This window comes from Suricata suricatta, chromosome 13 (assembly GCF_006229205.1).
Source record: "Suricata suricatta isolate VVHF042 chromosome 13, meerkat_22Aug2017_6uvM2_HiC, whole genome shotgun sequence".
Lineage (NCBI taxonomy): Eukaryota > Metazoa > Chordata > Mammalia > Carnivora > Herpestidae > Suricata > Suricata suricatta.
The window spans coordinates 8,863,937-8,885,585 of record NC_043712.1 but is presented as its reverse complement, the minus strand read 5'-3'; positions in this window follow the sequence as shown (position 1 = coordinate 8,885,585).

Sequence of the window (21,649 nt, the reverse complement as noted above, 5' to 3'; positions counted from 1 at the left end):
GAGGAACAGCCAGCCCCTACAGACTGCTCTCTCTCCGAGCGGGCTCCTGGCTAGCTCCTGGACCATCGCTACGTGTCCTCCCTTGATCCCTGTCTTCTAAGAGCACCAAACGCAAGGTATTCTCCCCACGGGCAGAGAATAGGAAAGAAAAGCTCATAAAAGTTAAGCCGGTGCCACAAGGTCACAGAACTGGGACAACAAGGGCTGCACTTGCACCCAGGTCTCTTCCGCCCTCGGAGCTCACACTCCCCTGACCTCGTGATGCCCCTGGCACTCGCTAAGTGGAAAGACCGTTTCTGTAATTTGTTTTTTTTTAGAGAGGTACAAAGTGCAAGGTGGGGAGAGGGAGAGAGAGAGAAAGAACCCCAAGCTGAGCGTGGAGCCCAACACGGGGCTGGATCCCACAACCCTGGGATCGAGACCTGAGTCGAAATCAAGAGTCGGATGCTCAATCAGCTGAGCCACCCAGGAGCTCCTTTTTCTTGTATTTTTTTTTTTTTAAATAAGCAGTCTTGGGACGCCCGTGTGGCTCAGTTGGTTAAGCATACAACTTCAGCTCAGGTCATGATCTCTCCCTCTGGGAGTTCGAGCCCCTCGTCAGGCTCTGTGCTGACAGCTCAGAGCCTGGAGCCTGCTTCAGATTGTGTTTCCCTCACTCTCTGCCCCTCCCCTGCTCACACTGTGTCTCTCTCTCAAAATAATAAACTTAAAAAAATTTTTTTTAAATAATCAGTCTTGTTGCCTTCACCACTTCATTTCATAGCTTCTGTGAGATACGAGCTAAGAACCAGCAAGAATTCATCTGAAAAGAGTGAGCCTCGGATTGCCATTGAAAACAAAACAATCCCTAAAGCCCACACACAACCTCTTGTAATGTACCCTTTAAATCTCTCTAAATTTAAAACGAGAAATCCCCTGATTAGATTGAACATCGCTTTTGTTTTATTAAAAATAGAAATTCCATACGTTTACATACACATCTGTCGCTCAGATCTAAATCTTTACAATAAAAGAAGGGGCTGAGGCAGGTAATTGGGCTGTTTGCTGTATCTCACAGAAATTGACTCGCAGGAAATCAGATTAATGTTAATCAGTTGCAGCAAATTGTCTATGATAAATACAACTTTTACTATTCCAGTTGCCAGAGCCAGGCAACACAAGGTCCAGGGCCACCGTTCCCATTAGTCTTGGGGCGGTTATGCCGGGAGAGTAAACTTCATCACAGAGGTGGCCCTCCGAGCTGCCCTCCCTCCCGTGGGCTCCCCGCCTGCCTGTAGGAATCTCTCCCGGGGCTAAGTAGTTATGTGCATGATTCAATTAGCTTATGGGTCAGCCTTTCTTATCTTGGAACATAAAAACAATCTCTATGCTATGTGGTTTTGCAAAAATATCCTGTGGAAACCTGACACACGTGCACACAAATACATCCTCTTTAATATCCAGAAGCACAGCCTTCCTAAAAAGCCTCTCAGCTTCCGCGTCGGGCCAGCCTGTTGAGAGAAACCCAGCCCACATTTGCTGGAGACTCACAAGCCGGCGCACAACCCTGGAGGGAAAAACGGCGTCTGAGGCTTTATTCGGAGGAGGCCTAAGTAAAAATACTTGTTCCTTTCCTGTGTGCTAGGTGCTGAGCAGGTGCGTGTGTCCCCTCTGCGCTTCGCGCCTCTCTCGGGGGCCAGAAGCGTCCTCCCTTCGCAGGTAAGGAAACTGGGCCCCAGCATGGGCTCTAAATGTCTCAGGTTTCGCTCCAAATTGGGTGAAATAGGGATTTTCATCAGGTACCTTTTCTTGGTCAAGCAGGGGGTTAGGGGTCCGGACTCAGAGATGATTGAAATCAGGCCCCAGCCCTTGGGAAGCCAAGACCCCGGGCCCCGTTCTTGTTCGGACACCAAACGCTGTGAGGCTTTCGGAAAGCTGGGAAGGCGTCTGAGGCCCGAGTGGAGAAAGGATCTCACAGCCCCCTTCACACGATCAAAGGAAACAACACCCAGTCACGGGCTCAGGGGTCTGTCCACGCATACACTTAGATGCACGAGGGCACGTGTGTGCTCAGGTGAGGATACATGTGTGTTCAGGAGTTTCCCGAGCCCATTTGCCTGGGCAGGGATCAGTCGTGTGTGTGGCCGTGCACTCGCCGTGTCGCCTTGCAGACTAGATTAGAAAGCCCTGCGACCCCAAACTTCCCCAGCCAGAAGTGCGGGTGGGAGAGGCGGTGGTCTCGAGCAGTGCACTGCCCGTGTGGACAAAGCGACAGGGATGTCTCCCACGTGGAACGGGGTTTTAGTGTGAGCTGTGTCGGTGCCGTGAGAAAGGGGCCTTTGCGGGGCTGACACCACGGTTTATTGGGCATCTCCTGCGGACCAGCCCTTGGCCAGGTGCTTTCTATACAGTATCTTATTTAATGTTCACGGAGCCCCACGTGTGGGGAATCTGAGGCTGCGAGAGGTTACCACCACCTGTCCATGATCTCCCGCAGAGCTGCGCGCGTCCTTGAAGCCCCCTGGGATCCCTCCCAGCAGCCACTTCTAGTGGGATGCAGCGAGGCTCCGGTGAGCTTGGGCCACCAGCATGCAGTGAGGTCCTCCTGGGGGACCGGGTGAGTCCTCCACCTCCACCCCTCAGAGTTTGTGACTTTCCCGCCTCTGCCTCCGTTGCCTGGGCCACCTGGGCATGTGTCCTGTGGTGTGTATGAGACATACGTCCCAGACTGTATGTGGTCCGACCCGTGTCTGGATCACAGGGCTTGGCTGGGCCTGGCACCACAACGAATGGCGGCAAGCAGACGGGAGGGTAGCTGTCACGATGGAAGAGCACAGGACCTGGGGCACATCCAGAGTCCCGCCTGTGCCCCAGGGGTGACGGCAGGTCCCAGGTGCCGTCCAGCTCAGCTCCAGCCCCTGGCCTCCTCGCCCAATACCCACACAGCCATTTGATGTGAGCGCATCTCCAGCTCTACCCCAGGCATGGATTGGAGTCCCAGCTCTGCCCACCCCCCTCGCCAGCTCTGTGACCTCAGATGAGAGACTCTACCTTTTGAGCCTCAGTTTCCTTATTCTCTCTTCTTGGAACATTGTTCCATACCCTGTCTCCCAGGTGATTGCACACCGGAACCCGGGCCTCTGTGTCCTCCGCCAGAGCCAGGCTCTGCATCCCCTACTGGACGGCCAGGCAGGGAGAGGATTCGGAGGACAGGGGTTGGGGGCCGGGGTGCTCAGGGACGGGTGGACCAGGCAAGGGGAAGGGCATGTCCAGAGACCAGGGGGCACGGCGAGCAGTATTGTCAGAGATGCCCAGGCGATGTTTGCTCTCTCCCTTCCAGGTTCCCTCCCCAAACTCTCGTGAGCAGGGTCTGTTATCACTTCCACTTTACAGATAAGGAAACTGAAGCCACTTGGCCAAACACACACAGAGCGCAACCTGAGTCTGAGCATGTCTGAAGCCAAAACCCATAGTTTTAACCCTTTGTGCCTGGCTGTCTTAGCAAAGTGTCTCTTTCTTATGCTGGGGCCACTCACTGTTGGTGAGCCTGAGCTGGGGACTGAGCAGAGACGGGGACAGGTGCCACCACCGCCCCCCATCAGAGAGCCATTGGCTCCCGTCTGCAACAGCCTGGGACCCCAGGGACACCCTCAGGAAGGCTGCTGAGTCCACAGGCGCTTCAGGCCCAGCAAATGGCCTGCAATTTCTCCCCACTGGGCCTGGGGACCCACCCCATGGACAATAAGCAACCATCTCTCAGCCCTGGTAACTCAGCTGTCACAGACTCAGCCAATAGGCATGGCCCCTGCTTTCAGCTGCTCCCCGCCGAGTGCACGGCAGGAGCCACACCTCACAGCCAAGAGGGCACCGACCCCATCCCAGAGACAAAAACGATGCCCAGGGGTTCAGCGTGGCCCCGTGGCTTAGCTCCCATGAATGTAGGCTCCAAGTGAAACTTCCTGGGGTTGAATCTGGCTCTGCCTTGTACCAGCTGTGTGTCCGTGGGCAAGTCTTGTACGCTCCCTGTGCCTCAGTTTCCCTAGTTGTCAAGCTCTGCCTCCCAGCATTGTCAGGAGGATTAAGCAAGGTGGTGCAGTAGGAGGGGCCACGGCCGACTGCTTTTATTCCTATTGGCCCAAGACTTAGCCGCTCCTGTGATTTGCACGCCTGTTCCCACGGTGCCCCGGGCTGCTGGTAAAACCCACATCTTCTGACATCTGAGTTTCTTCACCTCCTTCAAGGCAGCATGTCAGAGCATGAAGAGCTAGGGCACCCAAGTCAGGTTGAGTTGTGCCACTTACCAGCTGAGTGTGACCTTGGGCATGTCATCTCCTCACTCTGTGGCCTCAGTTTCCTCACCTGTAAAATGGGGAGCCTTTTTCCCTACTTTCCTCATAAGGGTGTCATAAGATTAATGAGTTGAAGCATGGATGTGTTGGCTCTTGCGATGGAGTGGGTCCTCTTCCTTTTGTTGTCATTATTAGACAGCACCCTGGATCAGAAGGGGTTCCCCGGTCTCTGGCCCGTCCAGTCGGAATGATTACTTCCGGTCATCAGAGCATTCATTACGGGGTATCAGCTACCGGGTGGCCCGCCCCCTCCAGCCTGCTCACGCCCCGCCCTCAAGGCTGGACTGAGGCCTTGGCCTCACCCACCCCCATCTCAGGAGATAATAAAAGGCTGATTCCTTTTTCCTGGTAAAATTTCAGCAGAAAGTGTACGCATCATTAAATATGGAAATCCAGAATTTTATTAGCAATCTGCTAGATCTGAACTGACGCCAATTAAACAAAAAAGATATCATTTATAAAAAGGCAGAGTTCAACTTGTATTAAATATGAAATGCAATTTTCTCCTGGTTTTGATTTATTACTGGTGGTCCATTGTTCAAAGAAGCATGTTATATTTCAATAGAGAAATATTGTTTATTCATTAATATTTTAAAACGGGCTTATTGCTGTGCATGGCTCTCACCGAATGAAACTTATGATTTAAAACATGAATTAATAAACACATTTGAAAGTGTTAGACGAGATCACAACCTCTCATTTTTCATTTTCCTGGGAGCATATTAAATTTTTATAATTCTGCATCTACAGTTTTTTCTTTTAAATAAAGATGCAGATTCCGAATTACTCTGCTAATTTCAGGTAACCAGGAGCGAAAAGCAATATCGCGGAGACCCGTGTCAGGATCACAGAATCCCAAGAAGACACTCAGGTTTATTTTTGTAATATTCATAAATCAAAATAAATGAGCTTTGTGCGGGAGGCAGCCTTCGTGCATTGGGGCTGTGTGTGTGCAGGTGGTTCCGCCTGTCGATGTTCACGGTCACACATACGTGTGATTGTACGTGTCCATCAAAACCCGCGTTCTTCAGCCTAGATGCTTGAGTGCCTGCAGTCTGAATGCATCCTAGTCGTTGGGTTTGACATTCAACCATCACTTACTAGGCACCTACTATGTGCCAGACGCCATGCCGGTTACTGAGAATGCGGTGGTTACAAGGGGGTCTTCCGGCCTTTCTCCCTCCACGGCACTGCCTGAGCAACCTTCCCATCAGGAGTGGGGGCTGCTGCGTTCCCCACAGTTTCTCCAACACCGGAAATGTTGCCTTCGATGTGATGAGCTGCTGGGAAATATTTGTTGACCTGCCGATAGATCGAAAGCTTAGGGAAGGGAGATCTCTTTATGGGCTGGCGCGAGGGAAGGGCTTCTGCAAAGGTGCGTTGAATTAGGCTCGGAGAGAGGCACAGCCTGGATGGAGGAAATGGAAGTCCAGGGGAGACAGGAGGGAAGGGTGCCTGGTGAGGGCGGGGAGTGGCTTCCTCCCGCAGAGGTCCCTGCCCTCCGGACAGCTCCCTCCCTGCCCAGCCCCTGCTGAGTCCAACTCACAGGGCCACGCAAACATCCTGCGGAATGTGAGCTGTTGCTGCCCTGTGTTACAGAGGGGGACGCAGAGGTCTAAGCGGGTCTAGGTCTGAGATCCACGCCTTCCCTAAAGAGGTTAGCAAGAAGAAGTGAAGTTTGCAAAATTGGCCAGTGGGTTGTGTTGCCCCAAGGGGAGGCAGGGATTGGGGGAGCCTTGGGCAAGCCTCTGACAGAAGGAAGAGCCCTTCATGGTGGGGATCAGCTCTCCCCCAGAGCACTGGCTCAAGAGGAACCATGGAGATGAACTCATCTAGCTTTGCCAGGGGGAAAAGTGGGGCACAGGACTGTCACCAAGGCCCCCTGGGAGTACTGCTGCTCAGCTTGTTCTGGTCACTCGTGCCCGTGTTTCTAGGGCATGAAACCGCTGGCGTTGAGTACATGCTCCTCTTAAACTTTACTAGGAAGGCCAAATCGTTTTCCAAAGCAGTTGTTCTGAGTTATACTTCCACATACTTGTCAACATTTGGAATTTACATTTTCTTTTTCCAACCTGGTGGTTCGATGATGATAGAGCAATACGATTTAAATTTGAATTTCCATCAAATGTTACTCATAAGATTTAGCATTTTTTCACGTGTTTCTCGGTTGAGTATTCTCTTCTACGGAACACCTGTTGAAGCCATTTACCCATTGGTGTGTTGTTTGCCTTGTTCTTACTGATCTGTGGGGTGTCTTAATGGACAGCAGCACAATAGTTAGTTTTAATTAATATTTAAGCAAAGAGGTTTTCTGTTTGGTCACTGGTTTGTGTGTGTGTGTATGGTGTGAGGTAGGGGTCACACCAGGGGTCTAATTGTCCCAACTCCACTTACTGGAAAGTTCATCTTTTTGCCATTGAGCTGCAATGTCATCTCCCTGATGTCATTCCATTTCTGGGCTCACGTGGCGACTGAACTATGTGGCTCCTCTGTGTCAGGACTGCCATGGCTTGCTGGTGATAGAGCACATTCTCTCACCTCGTTCTTCAGGAATATTCTGGCAATTCTTAGCCCTTTATATTTTCGCAGGCATTTTAGAGTCAGCTTGTCAAGTGTCATAAAAAAAGTTTCTGTTGGGATTTGGATTTGGAACACATTAGGAGAAATGATATATTTAAAACTGAGTCTTAATCCATGAACAAAATGTCTATCTTCATTTATTTAGATCTTCTTGAATACCTTTCAATAAAGTTTCTGCCAACTTTTAAAAATTGAAGTACAGTTGACTAACAATATTTTGTTAATTTCAGGTGTACAACATAGTGATTCCACATTTATACACATTACAAACTGCTCACCACAATAAGGGTGGTTACCATCTGTCACCATGCAGGGTCATTATGCTATTATTAGCTGTATTCCTTACGGTTTACTTTGCATCCTCGTGACTTATTTATTTTATAACTGGAAGTTTGTGCCTCTTAATCCCCTTTGCCTATTTTGCCCATCCCCCCACCCTCTTCCCCTCTGGCAAGCGCTAGTTTGTTCTCTGTATTTATGAGTCCGTTTCTGATTGTTCATTTGCTTTTAGATTCCACACACACGTGAAATCATATGGTATCTTTCAATAAGTTTTTATAATTTTCTCCATCACAATGCACGGGCTCCCATTCACTTGTACCAGGTTCTTCCATATGAAAACTCCAGATTTCTTTTTGTCTGAACTCTCTCCATCTGAACCATGTCCAGGGGGCTGGACTTTTCCAACAAAGGGTCCCGTTCAGGTGAGGTGTCACCATCTCTCTGTCAGGTGAGAGAGCAGAGTCCTCCTTCAGGGATTGCGAAATCAGGCGTCCCTCCTTCCTTCCCCCGCCCCCGTTTGATTCTTCCCTCCCTCCCTTTCTCCCTCTCCGTTCTTTCCTTCCTGCCTGCCTTCTTCTTCCTCCTCCTGGCTTATTTATTTACTTTGAGAGAGAGAGAAAGCACAAGCAGGGGAAGATCAGAGAGAGGAGAGAGAATCCCAAGCAGGTTCCATGCTCTCAGGGATGAGCCAGAAGTGGGGCTCCAACCCACCAACCCGTGAAATCATGACCTGAGCCAGAGTCAGATGCACCGCCAACAGAGCCACCCGGGTGCCCCATTTTTTAATTGATGAATTTGATTTTTGGAGCAGGCGTTATAGCAAAATTGCGCGGAAGCTCCCGAGAGTTCCGTACTCCCGCCCCCTCCTCAACACGTGCACCGCTGCCACCATCAACATCGTGCACCGTAACGGTACTTTTGTTGCGATGGGTGGAGCCACACTGGCACATCGTTATCACCCTAAGTCCATAGTTCACCACAGGGCACACTCTTGGTGTTGTACCTCCTGTGGATCTGGACAAATGTGTGGTGACATGTAGTCACCATTGTGGGGCGGTGCAGAAGAGTTTCATTGCCCTAAAAATCCTGTGCGCTCTGCCCGTTCGTCCCTACCTCTTCCATCATGCTTTACTGCCCCCCGGTTTTGCAGAATGCCAGCGGGCTAGAATCGAACAGTAGACAACTTTTCCAGATTGGCTTCCTTCTTTCACTCAGTGATAGGCACCAACATTCCTTCATGTCTTTTCATGGCCTGATACTACGTTTCTTCTGAGCGCAGCATAATCTTCCATTGTCTGGACGAACCACCATATTTTGTTTGGAACCACCAAATAAAATGGGTTTGTTTACCCATTCACCTGCTGAAGGACAGAATGGTTGCTTCCAAGTCTGGGAGATGGTGAATAAAGTCCTGTAAACATGTACGTGCAGGTTTTTGTGTGGATGGGTGTTTTCAACTCCTTTCGGCAAAATACCAAAGGGTGTGATCGTCGGGCCATATGGAAGAGTGTGTTTAGTTTCATAAGAAACTGTCAAATTGTCTTCCGAAATGGCCATATATTTTGCCTTCCTGCCAACCATGAACAAGAGTTCCTGTAGCTCCATATTCTTACCAGCATTTGGTGTTGTCAGTGTTCTGGATTTCGTCCATTCTAACCCATGAGATGCCCCCACACATCCTCCATGTGAGGGGGGCGTCTCATTGTTTCAATTTGCAATCCCTTAATGACATATGATGTTAAACGTCTTTTCCTTGGCTTATTCACTACCCATATATCTTTTTTGGCAGGGTGCCTATTAAGTCCTTTGTTCATTTTTATTTATTATTAAAACTTTTTTATGTTTATTTATTTTTGAAAGAGAGATCACGAGTGGGAGAAGGGCAGAGAGAGAGAGAGGGAGACACAGGATTGGAAAGAGGCTCCAGGCTCCAGGCTCTGAGCTGGCTGTCAGCACAGAGCCTGATGTGGGGCTCGAACCCATGACCTGAGCTGAAGTTGGATGCTTAACCGAATGAGCCACCCAGGTGCCCCTTTTGCTCATTTTTGAACCAGGTTGTTAGTTTTCTCACTGTTGAATTGTAAGAGTTCTTTTTTTTAAATGTATATTTTATTTGTAAGTCATCTATACTCCCAATGTGGGGTTCAAACTCAGGACCCTGAGATCAAGAGTTGCACGCTCCACCGACTGCACCAGCCAGGTGCCCCAGGAGTTCTTCTTTGTCTGTCTTGGAGAAGAGTCTTTTATCAGCTGTGTCTTTTGTAAATATTTTCTCCCAGTCTGTGGCTTGTCTTTTCATTCTCTTGATGGTGTGTTTTGCAGAGCAAAAGTTTTTAAATTTAATGAGGTCCTGTGTACCCAAGATTTGGTGCCGCATTTAAAACGCCATGGAGGTTTCTTCTCTGGTAAGTTGTGATTCTCCGTGTCTGCCTGTCTCCAGGTTTGGCAGGCAGTGGCAGTGGGATGAGTGGGAGGAGCTTCACCTTTGGAGCCCAGCACCCGCACCGTAATCCGGGCATCCCTAAAGTGTGGATGGTCCCCCATAGGGACCCGGTGAGGACAGCATGGGGTCTTCCGTATGTACTGCTGAACCTATAGTCTTGCAGTTTTTATGTATTTATTTTCATTTTTCAATGTCTATTTATATTTGAGGGAGAAACAGACAGAGCTCAAGTGGGGGAGGGACAGAGAGACAGAGACCGAATCTGAAGCAGGCACCAGGCTCCAGAGCTGTGAGCTGTGAGTTGTCAGTACAGAGCCTGACGCGGGGCTCAGCCTCACAAGCAGTGAGATCATAACCTGAGTCAAAGTCAGATGCCCAACCAGCTGAACCACCCAGGCCCCTGGCTCTTACTTTTTTTTTTTTAATGTTTTATTTATTTTTAAGAGAGGGAGCACAAGCAGGGGAGGGGCAGAGAGAGAGAGGACAGAGGATCCGAAGCGAGCTCTGTGCTGACAGCAGAGAGCCTGACGCAGGGCTCAAACTCACAAACAGTGAGATCATGACCTGAGCCAAACTCAGACACTCAACCGACTGCCACCCAGGTGTCCCCATAGTAGCTGCTCATTTCCCAGCACCCCTGATTCAGAGTAGCCGGGGCGCGCCCCCCAGGTACCTCCTTTGGGGAGACATTTGTAACCACAGGGGCAGCTTTGCTCCCATGTCTCGTGCAGATGGACAGACGAACTGACTGTTGTTCTGCGTCCTTGGGCTGCCCCGTCCGACCTCCCCAAACCCCCAGTGTGCTAGCGGGCTTGTCCTCACCCCAGCTCGACCTGTCTGACCCACTGCGTCTGCTCGACTCGGAATTTGCTAATTTGCACATTATAACAGAATTCGGGTTTCGAAGCATTCGGCGATGAATACAGGATAAAATAAGGGCTCCCAGAACACGGTCTCCCTGCCTCAGGTGGGTCACACAAGCAGAATCGGGGTCTGATGCCTCAGCAACACCTGCATCTTCGCCACCATAAGGAGTGAGCCTCCGGAGCTCCTTTGTGTGCTGTGCTGCGTGCCCGTCCCCTCATGTCTTTGACTTGCCTGTTCCCGGGTGGGCGTCACTGGGGCCTGCTGTGCTCTGTGGGCACTTTCCTATCCGAGGAGCAGGCAGGACTTCTGAGGTGTATTTGCTTCCTCGATGATATTTGTGGAGTAGCTACGGTGTGCCGGGCATTCACTCCGGGTACTGCGGGTGCAGCAGGCACCAAAATAAACCCCACCCCCTGCCCCGGGATGGAGAGCATTCTCGAGGATCAGGCCTGTGTCATGGGTTGAATTATCCGATTATCCAAAGACAGGGTGCGGTCCTAATCCTCAGAAACTGGCAATGCGACCTTTTTAGGAAATAAGGTCTTTGCACGTGCAATCAAGCTGAGATGGGGTGACATTGGATTAGGTTGAGCCCTTAGTCCAATGTGATCTGTGTCCTTACCTTTATAAGAAAACAGAAAGACACACACACACACACACGCACACACGCACACGAGGAAGGCCACATGAAGACCGAGGCAGAGATTTGAGTGATGTTTCTACTATCCGAGGGACACCAAGGATTTCTAGCAAACATCAGAAGCTGGAACAGGCATGGGACAGATTCCCCCTCAGAGCCTCCAGGAGAAACCGATGCCACCAACGCCTGGATTTTAGATTTCTAGGCTCCAGAGCTGGGAGAGAACGAACTTCTATTGGGTTAAGCCTCCAAGGTTACAGTACTTCCTGGCAGCCCCAGGAAACCAACATGGCCCAAGACCCATAGTGGGGAAGTGGTATGGCCATGGCCGACCCATAGCAGAGTCTAAGGATCCCAGCGTACTCAGAGCCTTGAGCAAAATGGGAAGGGTGAAGGTACGGGCGAAATGCCAGTGTGCCCCCAGGCAGGCCAGTCCACCTCTCTGGGCCTCAGTTTCCTCCACTGTAAAGTGGGCTAATCATAGCACCTTCCTCCAGGGGGCGCTATGGGTCTCTAGGGAGATGAGGCCAGGCTGACATTCGGAGTGTGCTTAGGAACCGTGGGCTCTTTCCAATGCACACACTCCTCTAACCCCGGGTTGCAAGAACCATGCCTTATCTTGACTTTGCTAAATTAAGTGGGGTCCGGGCCTGGTACCTGGACATGGACTCCCCATCACTTTGGGGGCTCCTCTTGCCTCCCCAGAGTCCCAGGTGGGCATGATATTGCAGACACAGGACGTCCTGGTGGTCTGGCGGGGGGGGATACCTTGACTCTCCTGCTGTGTGGCACAGTGGCACCTGCATCACCGGATCAGCCCATCACACCAGGCGGCCTGGGCATGCCTCCCACTGGGGCAGCCGTGCCCCTGACTACGGAGCCTGCAGCGGGGCCCTATCAGCCCCTCTGAGGACTATGACTCGGGGTCCCAGCGTCCCAGGGACCCTCAGGGCAGCCTGGGAGCACTTCCTGGCTCCAGACCCCTCCTCTCCCTCCGGCTCCACTCACACTTAAGCTCAGCCCCAAACTCTCTCTTCTCTCCTCTTGAGGAGGTCCCAGCTTCCTTCCTTGTTTGGCCTGAGGCCCCAGCATGGATCTGGGGAGGGGGTGGGTGTTCAGGGTAGTTCCAGAAATCCTAAGAAAGTGTTAACTCGCCTGGGAGGTGAGAACAGGCCCCTATACGTGGAGAGAGAACCATTCACTTTTGTGGGTCACTGACTTGGGCACATGTTCAAGAGGTGACCACCATCACCACCAGGGTCACCACAGCGTTCAATATCATCACCATCACCATCACCACTATTATTCTCACCTCCTCCTCCACCTCCACCACCGTCAACACCACTATCACCACCACTGATCATTAGTGGGTTTTCCCCGGGCCCTTGATCATGATCCGCCTTTCCCTCTGGCTTCCCCTTCACCACGTGATGCTCCCGTGCCCACGAGGTCCTGCGTTCACTGCCCAGCCTTTAACTCTTCCCACTGGCAATAATGTCTGTCTCTGGGCCATTGCAGCCACCTGGGGCCTGGTCACCCCCAAACTTCTCCACCACTGGAGCCTTAACGCTTCCCTCCGCTCCCTGACCCCTGACCCCTCCCAGGGCACGTACGCTCAGCAAGGCGTAAATGCATCCATATTTCTACTCACCGTCCGTTCAAGGCAATCTAGGCTTTTTCTGTCACGCTTCTCAATTCTTTGCCAGCTTTTGTCCACTGCTCATGTCCAAGGCCACTGCCATGTTTTCCAGGTATTTGTTATACCAGCACCCCACTTCCGGGCCCCAGAATTGACATGAGATCTCCACTGCCGCGGTGGCAAACACAAATTCTGCCCGCCACTGCCCGCTAGCCCGGTTCCATCCTCCTGGCAGGTCCCTGAGCTTGGACGCATCCGGCTGTCTGCATTCTCTGTGCCTAACGCCTGCTCCCGGACACCTTTGCAGAAAGTCCCACGGCCGCACAGCTTGGAGCATCTCTGTCATTGGGTGGGCTCACCCTGCGGTCTTTCCAAGCAACCTGCTCTGAAGAGAACTGACCTGAGGCCCCCTGGGGAAACTGAGGCCAGGCTGCCACAACTGGAGACTTCTTGCCAAGCTAGGACAGAAGTGAAGTCTGCTTGGGCTTAGCAGGTGGGACCAGGCCTGAGTGGCTTGGAGGTGACAGCAGCTGGTGGACCCAGTGAAGGTGGAGTCTGAGAAGCCAGTTCCCCCTGAGGACAGCAGAGAGCAGGGCAGAGGGCCCAGTGGAATGGGCGGGGGGTGCGGCCACACAACTCGGGCCCAGGGAAGAAGGTAGGGCCAGCCCTCCCTGCCCCCCAGCAGGCACTGGGCATGGAGCAGCTGGCCTCTCTCGGTGGCCACCTCCCCACTGCCCCCCAGGAGCCGCTGCTACAGCCCCTTGCAGGCGACTGGTCTGTCCCGTCTGCCTCCCTGCGTGTATGCATCTCCGTGGGGTCCGAGGGGTTCACCCTTTTGTCTCACTCCCTCTGCCTTTCCACTTTTCTGGTTAGACTTACAGTCCCCCCGCCCAACCCCGGCTGCTCCTGAACCCTCCCCGGCACCAGAGGAAGAAGCTGAGTGCTGCCTGACCTGTCTCCCCGCGTTTATCAAAAACTCACCTTTAAGCTTCTGATCTTTACAGAGATCTGGATTCAATTTTCCCTTTGAATTGTGGATCAAGAAGAAAACCAGTGTGTCTGATGCACACATTTCTCTGGGCCGGGCATCATTTCCTCTGGAGTCTGTGGCCAGGGGTGGGGGTGGGTTATTAGGAGGGGCATTTGCTGCCAGGTCACTTCCAGATTGAACTCATGTCCTAACAGAAAGGGGAGGGAGTGGGGTGGCTGGACATGAAGGGGCTGTGGGAGAAAGGGGCCCTCGTATTGGGGAAACTGAGGTGCAGAGAGGACAAGGTCATGGGCTGGTAAGCAGCGCATCAAGGACTTGAACCCAGTGCAGGGCAAAACTTTTAAAAAAGGCCATCCCCACACACCCTAGCCCAGGACATGGTGCTTTCAGCAGTCACATGTCCCTGGGACTCCCATGGGAAAGCGGCTTAAATTCTGTAGAGCCCCAGGGATCAGGAATTCTACTATTGCCATTTTACAGATCAGGACACTGAGGCTCTGAGCAGCTATGAGGCTTATCCATGCTGCCCACACCAGGGTTGTGGGGGTGAGAGAGCAGAGCCCAGGGCTGCACCGAGCGGTGGGTGAACCTTCCTCCCCGGTGACCGCCACTTCATGGGGCCTTCCTCCCTGCCCAGGTAGGAGGGTGCTGGGCCAGGCTCTGAGTCTGGAGGGGGAAGCTGGGGTCCGGCCTGGGGAGGGGACTCTGGGTCTGGCTCTGTGCTGCAGGCGGCTCCCTGCATGGCCTCTGGCAGTCCCCGGCCCTCTGGGCAGCTGGTGGGGGCTGGGCTGGAAGATCAGTCCCCGTGTGGCCTTGGGAGGCACTGAGGGAACACGCAGGGGCGCGGCCCAGTCACGGTCCCTCGAGGGGTCATGCACCGGCCCAGAGCAGGTGAGGATGGGGACTGGGAACCTCCTGACAATTCTGATTCCGTGGGCCTGGGGTGCAGCCTGCGCCCTGGCACCCGGCACGTGTAAAACATCCCTGGTGAGTCTCACTCTCGGCCCAGGGCAGACCAACAGGCGTAGGTGCTGTGTCTGGGGCAGGGGCGGGGTGGCCTGGGGCATGAGCAGGGGTGACAGCCTGACTCTGGTCTGGGTGGGAACCTAGGGAGACAGGACCCTGGGGCTGGGGGTCCAACGGCACTGCTCTTTGCCTCCTGCCCAGGTTGGGGTACTTTCTGGGACTGGGAGGCGAATGGAGGCTTTGGTGAGGATGAAGATGAAACAGAGACGCAAGGTGACCTCTCAGTTTGGAAGCCCTTGGATGGGACAGAGAAGCGGCAGCAGGTGTGGCCTGTGTGGCCACCGCCTTGGGCAAGGAGGGGCTGGCCCAGGCTTTCTGGGGGCATAAAAGGCCTGCAGCTGAGCTGAGCTTGAGCCGGATCCAAGGGGGACGCCGGCCGTCAGCCGCCCCCGGCTCCATCCCTCCTGACCACCTCTGCCCGAATCGGCTGGAACTGCTTTCCGGGTCCCTGCGTGTGGGGCGGGGGGAGGGGACCTCTGCCCTGTGAAGCAGGACGGGTACTTCAGAGCATGTCCTGCAGCTCATCCCGCCTCAGTCCTGCATGCTGCAGACAGACAGGGTGCGCCAGGACACAAGGTCAAGGGTGCAGAATGTTGGAGACAAGCTGCACTCCGGCTGGAGGAGAGGCTGGACCTCGGTCGCGGGAGTTTTCACCCAGAGCCCACAGACTTTCTCGACTTCAGATTTACAAATTGAAAATCATTAATAATTCTAACCAGGCGGTGATAAATCTGAGATCTCTCTCGATGAACCCAGACAGCATTTCATAAATCAAAAAGATTACTTAGGAATTTTTTAAAATCTGACGTCAAAATGTCACGGTTACTAATGGTTTCGGTAGATCTCATGTGGTGATATATCATTTATCTACGCTACATCTCAGATGTGACACGGGGGGCAGAAATGGGATGTCTTTTAATATCGTGAATACATTTCGGCCCATAATAAAGGTATTAACAACTTCTCCGTGCGCCGGGCTCTGATTTAATGCCATTGTGACTGCGGCCCCGCCCTCTCGCTCCCCAAACTTCTCCTGAGGCCCCGCGAGGCCCTGGAAAATTTTCGGGCCTGAGAGAGGGAGCAGTCCCCAGCCCACAGGGGACAGGTTGGGTCACTCAAATCCAGCGTCTGCCCATGGAGGGGGGATCCTAAGGCACTGCCACCCCAGTATGAAAAGGGTTAAGAATCCTCAAACTATAAGCAGCAATAATCATAACTCCTATTAATTGAGCACTTATGCACTGACTCACACTAAATGCCTGACATGCATTAACTCACAGATTCCTCACTGCGCAGCCCCCACCCCCACACTGGATTCACCCCTTTACAGGCCAGAGTCTGACATGCCATCTACCCCCTCTCTGTCTCAGTCCCCTCTCAGCTCCTCCAGCCACATGGGCCTCCCTTCTGCCCCTTGAATACCTGCTGGGGCACCCTCCTGCCTCAGGGCCTTTGCACGTGCCTTTCCTTCTTCCTGGAACAGTCTTTCTCAGGTATCTGCATAGCTCCCTCCTTCTCCTTCACGTCTTTGCTGGAATCTGACCTCTTTGCTGAGGCCCAGCATGAAATTGTATTTAATCCTGTGACTTGTCCCCCTCTTTCTCCTCCTGATTTCCTTTCCCTTTTGTTCCCACAGTACTTCTCTAACACTGTCTGCCGTTTGCTCACCTCGTATGTTTGTGTTCCGTCTTCCCTGGCAGAATGTCAGCTCAGGGAAGGCTGGATTTGTCCTGTTCACTGATGCATTGGAAGGCCCCAGACTGGCCAGCAGTAGGCATTTAGTGAATGAAGAGTTGAAATCCCATTTCACAGAGAGAAAACCAAGGCTCAGAGAGGGACGGTCACCAGCCCGAGGTCACACAGCCAATGAGAAGTGGAGCAAGGCTCCCCCTGGAGGTTTGTATTCCCAAAAGGCAGCCCCCTGTGGCCACCACAGTGTGGGGCGTCCATCCCTAGAAGGTTCCACTCAGTGAACTGACGGTGGAGACACAGACTAGACCCTTCTGTGCTGAGTCCTGTTCCCTCAGCCCTGGGGTCCGAGGGGCAGCCTCCCTCTCCAGGGTTGCGATTCCAGGACAGCTGTGCCCTGTGCCATCCCAAGTACAGAGCAGTGCCCGCCTGCCCGCGCTTCCTGGGGTGACCCCGTAAGCCCCCACAGCCAGCTTGTATCCGGGTTCGGCGTGGCCTTGGGTGGGGTTTCTACCTTCCCCTGCCCTTCCTCACCTCCCCTTCTCTACCTCTCAGGAATGGGGTTCAAGGCAATGGGATGATGCGGGTAGAGCACCCCATGATTAGTAAGCTGGGGGTCTCTGAGGAAGTGAAAGTGAGGACCAGGCCCACTGCCTCGCCCAGGTGTGGGGCGCGCGCTGGGGGCCGCCCTGTTCTGGGAAACCGCTGCCTTCCCCGGGCCCCTGGTTCCTCCTCTCCCTCCGCACCCCTCCCTTCTCCTCTGGCTCCCACCAGGTGCCTACAAGCCTCTCAGGATTTCTGGGTGCCCTTGGTGGTCCTGTCTGTGCTGAGGATGCCCGGGTACCCACAGCTGACCCAGCTTGAATCAGGCCCAGCCCGGCCCTCCCCCCGCCCCCAGCAAGACACCGATGAGCCCGCCTGTGTTGCGGCCCAGCGGCCTGCCTTGGCTCTGTGGGAGGGGCATTTCTTCATCTGCCCAACCTTGGGAGGAGGGGATGAGGGGAGAAAGATCCTTGGCCTTGAAACAAACCTATGCTACTAGGGAATTATGGTGTCACCTTGAGCAGACCACTTTGCCTCCCTGGCCTCAGTCTCCCCTTCAGTGAAATGGGGATAGTGGGCCTCCTTCGAGGCCCTGCATGGTCAGATCCTGCCAGCTCTCCAGCCCCTTCCCCTGCCGACGACCAGTACCCACCCAGGCTGCGTGGACCTCCTTACTGCTCAGGAAGCAGCCGGCACTCCTCCTCGGGCCCCCTCCCTCTCCATCCCTCTGTCCTGAAGGCTGGCTCTACCGTTCCCTCTGGGGCCATGCCACGGGCTCGTGGCGCCTCCCCTGCCCGCCCTGCAGAGCCACCCTGACCCTCTGTCCTCCTTCCTCGACCTTTTCAGTCCCTTTAGTCTTACGGGTGTTTATTTGCTTCCAGTCTGGCCCCCACCCACTCGTAGGTGCCATGAGGGTGACAGCCCTGGGGTAGGGGGGAACCACCAGGGTCTTCCCAGTGCTGCCAGGGTCGAGGCACACAGTAGGTGCTCAGCACACAGTCGGTCAGGCCCTGGATCTTCATTCTCAACTCTGCTTCCTCTCACCCCTCTTCCAAGCCGCCAGGAAATGGAAACATGTCATAACCAACTGCTTCTCATCATCCCTCCCACCTCCGCCTGCACTGAGCCACGTGGTCTCTCTCCTGGATCATTGCCAAAGGCCCCTGCAGCCCCCTTCACTCTCCCCTACTCAGCAGCCAGAAAACTCTCTTTAAAACCTGAGCCAGCTCCTGCCCGCTCTGTTCACACCCTCCAGTGGCCTCCTTGTCCCTGGGGATCTAAGCCACAGTCCTGTATTTAGGGCCATCCCTCTCTGACACTCCCCCCACTCCAACCCCAGCCACATTAGCCTCCGGGTCTTACTGGCAGTCCCCTCTGTCCAGGACCCCCTGCCCTAGGTGGCAAGAGGCCAGGCTCATTCCTTTCCTCCTTGAGGTCTCTCTCACGCCCCCTGTGGGACCCACCGGGATTCCCTAGGGAACCCTGCCCCGCCCCTCCCCCACGCCCACAGCTCCTCCCCTACTTTCCACCCTCTAACCATCTGGTATATGAGGCACCTTTTATTTGTTCTGTTGAGGGTCTGTCTCCCCCACTGGAATCCTGGCTTTGCTCACTGCTGCGCCCTCAGTGCCTGGAAGTGGGCCTGGTACGTAGCAGGAGCTCAATAAATATTTGTTTAATGAATGAAATTACAGGGCGAATAAATGAATGAGTGAACAATTCTGCACAAGCAGGGAGGCAGGGCCATCTGAGTTCGGGGCAGGTGAGTTTGGAAGCCTCGTTAGCTCCCTTCAGGCCCCTCACCTGTCCTGGCTCCCACTCAAGTCCTCGGCTGGCGAGCAAAGAACAGGGACACCCGGAATCAGTCAGCTCTGCCGTTGAGTTCTGGCTCTGCCTTGTTTGCAGGACAGATGCCCAACCCCCACAGCCCCAATTTCTTTGTCTGTGAAATGGGGACAATGATACCTTCACTGATGTTTATTGGACATTCTTTGTAAGCCAGGCTCTGTGTCCTGGCTTCCCAGCTTTGCTAGAAGAATAATGTGAGGTCAGGACAGAAGTTTGAAGAAGACAACCGAATGGGAATCCACGGCGGGTCCAGCCCTGCCCCAGGCACTTCAGCCTCGCAGGTAAGGGGTGGGGGGACCCACCTGCCTCTGGGGGGGGCCTGGAGAAGTTCTGAGCCTTTATCTTCTTATCTTTTCTTATCTTCATGCCGCTGCCTCCAGGCTGTGCGGGCGGGAGGGTGAGTCTGTGCCAGGTGGCAGAGGGGCCTCTCTGCTCCACATTCCCATCCCCCCTCCCGGCCCCTCAGCCCCCTTCGGTCCCAGCTCTGGCCTCAGCAGCAGATGAGCCTGTCACATTCGGCGCTTTTATTTCACACAATTGCTTCTGCCTCCTGGAAGAGCTGCTCCTCGCAAATCAAATCCACCCCAGGTGGGGCGAGTGAAAATCAATGCCTGGTGGAAAGTTCCCCACGGAAAACTAATTGGTTCTCCTGGAAGGTTCTTTAACCACAACAGGCTCTGGCGTCTGCCCGGGCTCGGTGTGTTTGCCCAGGGCTCCAGGCTGGCTGATGGAGGGCAGAGAGGGACACGGTGGCATTTCCCGGGGCTGCTCACAGAGGGCCCGGAGGGGGACCCAGGCCTGCTGCGGCCCCGCCAGGCCAGCGCACAGAGAGGTACGAGGTGGAGGCTTGGAGTCGCGAACCTGATTCGAATCCAACTTCAACGCTGCCACTCGCCACCCCTAGGCAAGTCACTTTTCTTTTTCTGTGCCTCAGTTTCCCCTTCTGGCAAATAGGGGTATCAACAGTGCTCACCCTGCAGCATCATTGTGGGATTATAACTAATGTGTGCACAGTATCTGGTAGGTGTTAGATTCTCGATTAACAAGGCTGAGCGCCCCCAACAGCACTTTACTCTGTCGGAGTAGAGGGCAGGGTCCTCTGGTTGCCTCTACTAACAATGATTATTAGAGCAGTGCTATTATCGAGCACCTACTGTGTGCCAGGGGCTTACTCTCTGCTCTATGACTTAATCTTCCCGGCAGCCTACAACATGGCCATTGTTAATTCTCCCATTGTACAGATGAGGAAACTGAGGCTCATAGCTACAAATTGCCAACCCCAGTGGGGTCTGAGGGCCAGTCTGGGGCTCTTCCCACCAGCCTACACCTCCCTGGGCACAAACCTTCCCAAAGGATCCTGAACTGACTTCCATCATGGCCACTGGGTCCTGCCTGGCGACTCTAACCTTCCCTGAAGTGACATCTATATAAATATTGTTAATGGCCAGAACATAATGTTAAGTCAGGTTTTACTGGACTCCCTCATCCAGCCTTCGGATTTATGGCGATAGGATTTGAGGTAAATGTTTATTGGCCCAAGTGAGAGCTGGGCATTCCTCTCCCCGACTGCCTGATCCCCGGGGCTGCCCACGGGCCCTCGGTCCACCTGTCGGGAGCACGCCAGGATAAATCTCACCGAATGAAATATTTATTAATTTTGCTAACCAGTGTTGATCTCATAAATTACGCCGACTTTTTCATGAAACGGTTATTAACATCCGACGCGCTGTGTTAATGGCTTATTGACCAAATATGGGATAATTAGGCCCGGGGAGCTCGGCTGAGCTGATCTTCCAGAGGCCAATTTGGCCAGGATTACACCAATGACCTATTTTATACCGCAGCCAGGGTTGCGGGGAGATACTGGAGCCCGGCCCTCTGAACGCTGGGTTCTTAAGGGGGGGCTCCTGCCAGAAAGCCCGTCGGACTTCCCGTGGTGCTCCTGGCCCAGAAGCCTCTCCAAACGTGGCCGGGTCTGTTTCTCAGAAGGGAGAAACACAGTAGCTGCTGCCTCCCGCCTCCCATCTTGACCCCCACACTGAGGGCCAGTGTTGCCAGGGCAAATGGGGAAACAGAGGCCTGAGAGGGGTAGACGGTACTGCGCGCATCCCCTCTCTGCTCCTGCAGGAGCTGGAGGGAGGAGGATCCTGTGTGCCTTGAGAGCAGGGCAATTGTCCGGAGAGAAAGGCAGCAGGGAGATGGAGGGCTTCCTGGGCGCCGTGCACTTGCGCGCATGGCTCTTCTCCTGCGCTGGCCTGAGCCGAGGCGCTCAGGTCCCCGGGGGGCCCGGATGTCTGCATTCGTCCCCACACCTGGGACGGGGCCTCGGCAGGTGGCTCTGTGTTTGCATGTGGACCTGGCGCACCTGTGTGCGGTACTCGAGTGGCCCAGCTCCAGGCCCCGCCCCTGCACCTGCCAGGCATCTCGCTCTCGGGCCCACGTGTTCTCTGAGCCTGCCTCCTCACCTGCCACCACCTCCTTCCTTGTGACCTCCAGGGGGCCCCAAGGAGAAGGAGGAACCAGAGACACTAAGAAAATCCCATTCCCAGGTCATTCTGCTACGCTTTCACCCCTTCAGGGACAGGGTGCTTGTTCCTTTTGGGGCAGGGCGTTCATTGTTAAACCCCAGGAATGTTGTGGAAATATGGGGTCCTGGTTCATGAGCTCCCACAAGCCCCTCAGAAAACTACCCTTGGCTCCCTCAGAGTGGATTCTACCTGCTAGATGTGTTCTGCGTGACCCCGCCCCTTGCCTTAGCTGATTGGGCTGCAGT